This window comes from Lonchura striata, chromosome 7 (genome assembly GCF_046129695.1).
Source record: "Lonchura striata isolate bLonStr1 chromosome 7, bLonStr1.mat, whole genome shotgun sequence".
Classification (NCBI taxonomy): domain Eukaryota; kingdom Metazoa; phylum Chordata; class Aves; order Passeriformes; family Estrildidae; genus Lonchura; species Lonchura striata.
In genome coordinates, this window is record NC_134609.1 from 9,749,732 (window position 1) to 9,757,051 (window position 7,320).

The window sequence follows — 7,320 nt, forward strand, 5'->3', positions numbered from 1 at the left end:
GCTTTTCTTAGCAGCATCCTCACTGGCATATTTCAAACTCATGGATTAAGTGAAAGACTATCTTCAACAGGTACCTCATTGCACAGTTCTAATACCAAATGATTGCATCCAAATATTCACAGAACAGAATGTCCCTTTAAGCAATACACATGAAAGATAACACCCACAGCTCTGTCCTAGAGACTAGCACACCACCTTAAATAAGAAAGGGCAAATAATTCTGCTCTGTTTTCCCATTTACTGAAAGGAAGATTTGAAGATCCTATCAAGTCCTCTGGCATATTTTTTTGCCTTACAGAGAACTTCTAGATGTAAGCAGTATCCTGGTACAACTAAAATCCAATTCTAGTCCTACTTCTCCTTGTGAAGTCAGTGGCAAAACTCCTACTGACTTCAGCAAGCAGAAGTGGACACCGCCTCTTCTGAACTGTCATGCAAGGAAGCTGATCACAGTCCTGCATTTTCCTGAAAGAAGCATCAATAAAGCTCTACATAATCTAGTGCACAGCTTATCCTGCACTTGACTTCAGAGTTTGAGTTCCATTTTTATAATGCAGTTTGAATATCACAACCAGAAGTGTCTAGACATTGGTATAAACACTTCTGCGTAAATGGGAAAAATTAGAATTTCATTGTCAAGTGGGTTCATTCTTGGTTTACAAGTGCCTTCTTGTTAGGGGAATAGGTGCAACAGCAGCCAGGACACTATCAGTGGGCATCACTGAAGACTGTGGCAGCAAGAAATTAATGCAGATAAACAGAGATGAACAAAAATTGCGAAAAAATGTAGTCCTGCTACCACCACATGAGCTCCCGCAGCTCTCCATATTAATTGTCATTCAATTCCCCATAGTATTCTAAAACCTAGATGATCAGATAATAAGAGGTTGAGTGGTATGCATAACATCAGGCTGATTAAATTTGTTTACTGATAATTCTTTCAGGTTCCTATGAATATCATGTAATTTTCAAGGTTTATTTCAAACAAATTTTATGTAATGCATTATTGACAACATCTTCATGGACCATTTCTACAATGTCATTCAGGATAATTATTTCACAACAGATTTTCAGAGTCCCTGATTCCTGTTGGGATTCACTTTTGCATAAATTAGAGAGCAGCATATTTAATCAGTGTCTCTATCAGAGTCCTGTGGCTTACTTTTAGGAATAAGGAATGAGAGAATAGAAAGGTTTCAGGAGAGGCAAGGGAAAGGAAAGGAATATTTCTAAGCATGAATTTTTTCCTTGGTAATATTTTCTGAAGTCGCAAAGTTAAAGGCTGTCCTGCAGCATCTCTGCCTTTTTAGAAAAACACTGGCATTGATATTTTGACTCCATTAAATTTTAATGTTACCAAATCATTTAATGGGGAGTTAAAAACAATTAACATTTGCATCAGTCTCCTTAGGGTTGTTCCAAAAAGTGAATTAGCCCCTCCATAATAATGCCAAAACAATAATGAATCCAAGAAGTATGACTATGAGAATTCTCTATATTTCTTAATATATACCCAGAGAGATAAATACTGGACAATCATTTGACACCTAAACATGCTGAATCCTTATGATTACAACACATTTATATTTATTTTCTTCTGTAACATGCTGTAAACATTGACCATCAGAACAGCATACCACATTACTTTTTTTAAAAAATGAATTAATAAGGCAGACAAATATGGTCCTGTGATTTGCCACTATATCAAGAATGAAAATATATTAATTCATTTTTCTAGTATTGAAAGTTGTCCACTTATGTTTGCTCACAACAGAGGGTTTAAAAAGTTATAAACCTAAATCTTTCTGACTGGTATCCATCTGGGTTTCCCTGAATAAGGACAAAACAAAGTATTTACCATGATCTTCATGTAAGCATACATTTATTTTGTCTGAGCAAGGTAGTGTTTCAGGCCACCAGAACATACAGAAAACAGGGGAAAGAGCAATGCCACCATTGCCTGGTGTGAACCAATAGCGTAATTCTCGTGTTTAAGTCTCTGTTGCAGAGGCAAAGTGTGTTCCTGCTGCAGGGGAAGGGGCCCAAGTGCAGCATGAACCCAAAAATAAACAAACAGCTTGAAGAGCAGATGGGGTAGCGATTCTCTCCACAGAGGATTTAGCTAAGAAATCATGGCTAGCACTAGGACACACAACAAGCAGCACAGGAAAGGACACACCTCACTTCTCAAGATCAATTACACCCAAATTCACCAAAAATGCAATGCACAGCAAACTCCAGTTTTGGTGGGTAAGCTTCAACTTGCACTGTTTAAAGAGCCATTGAAAGCTGGATGCCAGAGTATCTCTGGGACCTTTGCTCAGTGTAGAGGTCATTTGCAAGGGCTCAGAATGGTACAGTTCTCCTGTGTTGCATGTGTGACTGACTCCTTGAAGGTCCCATGGAGCAATCAGTGAACAAAACAGTTTTACACCTTACCTAGATGTATTTCTATTTGTGAAGGGTGTGTCAAGAGCATGAGCCTGAGCAATGTGAAGCTCTGCATCCTTTGTGCCTTCCCCAACAGCTATCACTCATGCATATTCATAAAATCTGATCAAGTGCAATGATGTCAATTATATACATAAATAGTTACTCAAATATAGAAGCTACTTACTGATAATGCTTTAATCCCACTAAAAACTACCAGCTTAAAATGCTCCTAAACCTTCACTGTGCCGTGGTCTCTCCAAAACCCCCACACACATTTTTTTACTCAAGACATGATTTCTCCTGAGCCAACTGGATCACAGAGCTAAGACTTGCTGGAGCATGCAACCTGCAGCACAGGTGTGCCAGCATCCCACTGACCAATTAGAGCTCCTACTTGGTGGCAATCAGGGTCATCAGGCTTTGGCCTTCACAAAGAGCCTGGAAAGGTTTACACCCATGTCTTCTTTCCATGACACAACTCTCACTATTTTGACATTGGACCTCTCCAGCATCTTATTTAAAACATTAAAAGTATATTAGTTCTCTTTAATCCTTACATATGCATGTACTGAAACAAATAAATCTATAAACTGCTACAATTGCTAGACATTTGAGCCTGAGGCTACTAGCAGCCTGAGGCTCAAATGTAGTGAATTCTGCACTTACTCAGGTGCCAGACCTTTATTGTATCACTTTCTGATAAGAGTGATACAAGCTGACAGTAGCTAAATACACAAATCCCTACACAAGACAAAGTACCCTACCATTCTACAGTAGTCATATTTGTACTTTCACTTTACGTGCAGTGTAGGAAGCAAACTAAAATGCCAGCATCAAACTCAAGTTAGCAATGGTTTTGGAAGACCTTACATGGCCTTGTGGTAGAAGTTACTGTGCACACATTGGTACAAACTAATTGGGTTTTTTAAAGAAAAAATTTTGAAGCAATCTCACTGCAATATAGTAATTTCATCCCTGCATGCAGACTTAAAGAACCAAATCCAAGTAATTTGTTCACATTAAATATGCAATTCAATTATCATTCATCAAGAACAAAAGATTTAAGAGTTTGTTGTTTCTTTTTCCCAGAGCAGCTTTAGGTTGGGGCTTGTTTTGTTAGGTCTTTTTGGATTTTGGTTTGGAGTTTGTTGTTGTTGGATTTTCTCCTTCCCAGAAGTCACCTAGACAACTATAAAAAGTGTAAAGTTGGCTAGATGCCTATGATACAAGAAATTAGGACCTGGGAAATATCACCAATAGCAGCAGATCACGGCCCAGCCCATAAAATAAACCCACCTTTAAACTCTGTGGTGGCTAGAAATAGAAGCAGCCCTAGCTTGAAAAGCAAGTGCTAAAAGCAAAGCTGGCCTTCCCTCCCATTCACTACAAGTCTGGTACCAGAATATATTGTTGTATGAACCCTGTTTGTAAAAGATGAAGACCACTGTGCTTGAATACCTTGAAAATATTACAAAAATCTCATTTAAAAGTCTTTAAAAAGACATCTTTATTAAGATAATTCTATGGATACTGCCTGGAAAGCTCCAATAAAATACATTTTCCCATATGCACACACTTAAATTTCCTTGGTAGATGTTAAATACCACATGACATTTGTTATCACAGTACAGAGTACTGTAGGATTTCATTTGTGTCCTACAGCAGATGGCAGAGGAGCCGAACTGCAGGAACACAGAACCACACGGAGCCTGACAGTGCTCTGAGGGTTTTCTCTCACGCCTCACAGCAAACCTGGGAGCAGCAGCTGAGCGAGGCAGAGCCAAGGGACAGCAGAGGAGCCCCAAACAGCTGGTTAATGCACCATCTTCTCCGTCCCAGGAGAGCAAAGGACACAGCAGCAAAAGCATCGTGATGATAATTGACTGCCACAGCTTCAGGCATTGGTGCGTTCTGCTCCCACTACTTCAAGACCAGCCTGCAGCGGAGAGGCAGGAGCCAGCTGGAATGGGGCCTGGGGCAAGGTGGAGGGGCCGTATGTGATCTACAGCAGCCCCCTCATCAACAAGAAAGCATCTATGAAATTTCCAAGTTAGGACCTTGGTTCTGCAGCCCAGCCAGGGCCATGGAAGGGAGCCTGGGATATCAGCTGCCACTGACTGATGGCTGTGGGCAAGCCACACTGACCCAGAGCCTCACCCTGTGGGCACCAGTTGTGCCAACTTCCCCCACACGCGGACACACACAGACCAACACCTGCAACAAATGCCTCCTTACACAAATCTAAGTACAGGCCTGGTGCTGGGGCACAAACAGGCATTACAAGCTCAAAAAAAGGAAGAAATACTGCCCAACAACCCAGTTCTCTGACATGAAAAAGACCACATGGAGGTCTGCTAACATGTAATAAAACTCATAGGAAACAAAGGTCAAGACAAAATAAATGAGAATCAAACATCAGTGGACAAAAAGCAGAAATCAATCAACACCTTCAACACTTGAAAGTGTCAATCAATCAAATTCAAGACTTGCTTCCAAAAGGTAAGGCTTGATTAATCAGGCTCTTCTAACAAGCGAGGCTGGCTGACCTGCATCTTTCATTTGTATTATTAACAAGGATTAAAGCTCATTATTCCATGTGTTCCCCATCCTGGCTACTAGAGCAATGTTTGCCAAGAGCGATATCAGCCAGCTCATCCTGCATCTTAATCCACAGCAAATGCCTTTAAGGCCAGCCAAGGCTCCCAGAGTCATGGTCCCTTACCCTGCTACGTCTGAGTGAAAATCTAAACCAAATAAAAATGAAGTTATTCACCAATGAATAATCCAACCAACTGCTCAGGCTCAATGTTGGAAGTGCAACAATCTTCATTTCATAGCTTACTTCATAGTAAAAGTCATGGAAAGTGCTTAGTAAGAGAATATTTCAGTTCAGGTCATCAAGAAAAAAACATTATTCATTCAAATACAAAGTGACTATAGTAAATAATTGCAAGGGTAAATTAAGTCCACAACATTCACAATTGCATTTGCATTCTTGCAATTTCCTTCCAATTTATTTCCAGCAAGTGAGGACCCTTTTTTTGATACTCAAGATAAAAATCTATATAAGTAATTTAATATGAGTAACAAAAAAAGAAAACCAACAACAATTACAAAGAAATTACCAAGAAATGTGAGAACAAGCAGCATTAGTGTTTATGATGGGGATCTTTAGAGACGACAACTCTTAGCAGACTCTCTCCCATGAAAGTAATGCCATGGAACAGAACTATACTAATCAAATCCCCTCCTCCTGTATGCTACTATTTGAATGGAGGTAGACATCTAAAAGCAAAAAGAAAAAGAAATACACTGTTCTCCCAAAATTCATTAGAGGGTTTTTAAATCCATTTTATGAATCTCTACAAACTTCTATTATTCTCTGTAGGAATATAATAGTAATACCTCATAGGAGATAATTAGAAAGCAGTGCACACAAAAATATGATGTGTGCAAGCTTCAGTAACTGGAGACAAAGAAGGTGGGAGAAAGAATCACTATTAACAATTTAGAAATAGCATGGTGTGAAACAAGGTAGCTTTCTCCCCCAGATTACTTGAAAATGTACCACAATATTGTGTTTGTGTAACAGGGCTTTGGTCACACGGGGAATCCAGAGGTGGTTTCTGTGAGAAGCTTCCAGCGTCTGACAGAGCCAAGGCCAGGCAGCTCCAAGAGAGCACCTGATAGCACCTCTGAGTTAGCACATCCAAAAATGGGGAAAGGAGGGGGGAAATGGACAGTGCAGCTGGAAAGAGGAGTATGTGAGAAAAACAATTCACTTTAGAGGCAGAGAAAATCAGGAGTAATGTTGGGACCAGAAAGATGCCACAAGTGAGGGAAGGCATTTGAATATTTAGGTTTTATTTTCTCATTTACCTACTCTGATTTGACTGGCAATAAATCAGTTTTTCCCAAGCTGGATCTGTTTCCTGCATGGCAGTAATCAGTGAGTGATTATCTCAGCCCTTGAACTTTTGTTATATTTCCTCTCCTGTCCAGCTGAGTAGGGGAGAGAGAGCAGCTTTGGAGGGCACTTGGCATTCAGCCAGAGTCAACCCCACTACAGCACGGAACAAAGTAGTGTTAAAAACCACAGAAGCACAGAAGTTACCAATTCTACCATATATATATATGAAACCCAAGAGGTAATTTCCATTCCTAACAGCAGATTCTCTAGTACACCTTTCCAAGCTCCTGGGTTTTCCCCCAAATCACCTGTTATAAATTACTCTATTTTCATAACTCTTAAAACTTTTTAGAGTTGGACACCATTATGAAGGGTCTTCCAGTGAGTGTACAGTGTCATGATTTTCAGTCAAAGAAACCCCTTTAAATCCTACACCATTGTTCTGGGCAGTTTCAGTGTGGGTGCTGAAAAGACATCAAACCAACAAGCTCTTGCCCACTTGCGGGAGTTTATAATTTTCCCTTCTTCCCCCATTCCCCCTCGCCCCTTCCCGCGCGTTCCCCCTCCCTCCCGCGGTACCTTGTCTCATTCCTGCGCCCCTCCGCCTCTCCCCTCACCACACGGTCATCCAGATAAAGGCAATTCAGCAGGTTTTGGTCATTCAGCATCATCCCTCTCAGAGGGAATATGGTAGGTAAACCAAATAAAGTGAGACAACAGGGAGGCTGGCTTCCCAAATCACAGCCAGAAACAGCAATGGCAACAGGGCTGAATAGCACGCTTATCCTCTTTTATGAGGGGAACTTCTACTGCAAGTCAACCCTGAAACCTCAGTGCTTCCAAAATATGAGTTCCTGCAGCATATTTATTTACTTATTTGCTTTCCTGACTGGGTCTTTACAGAAATAAAAAAAATATTTCCTGACTGCCTTGTCACATTTTTTTCCCCTAGCTTATATATTTTTTAAACACACATG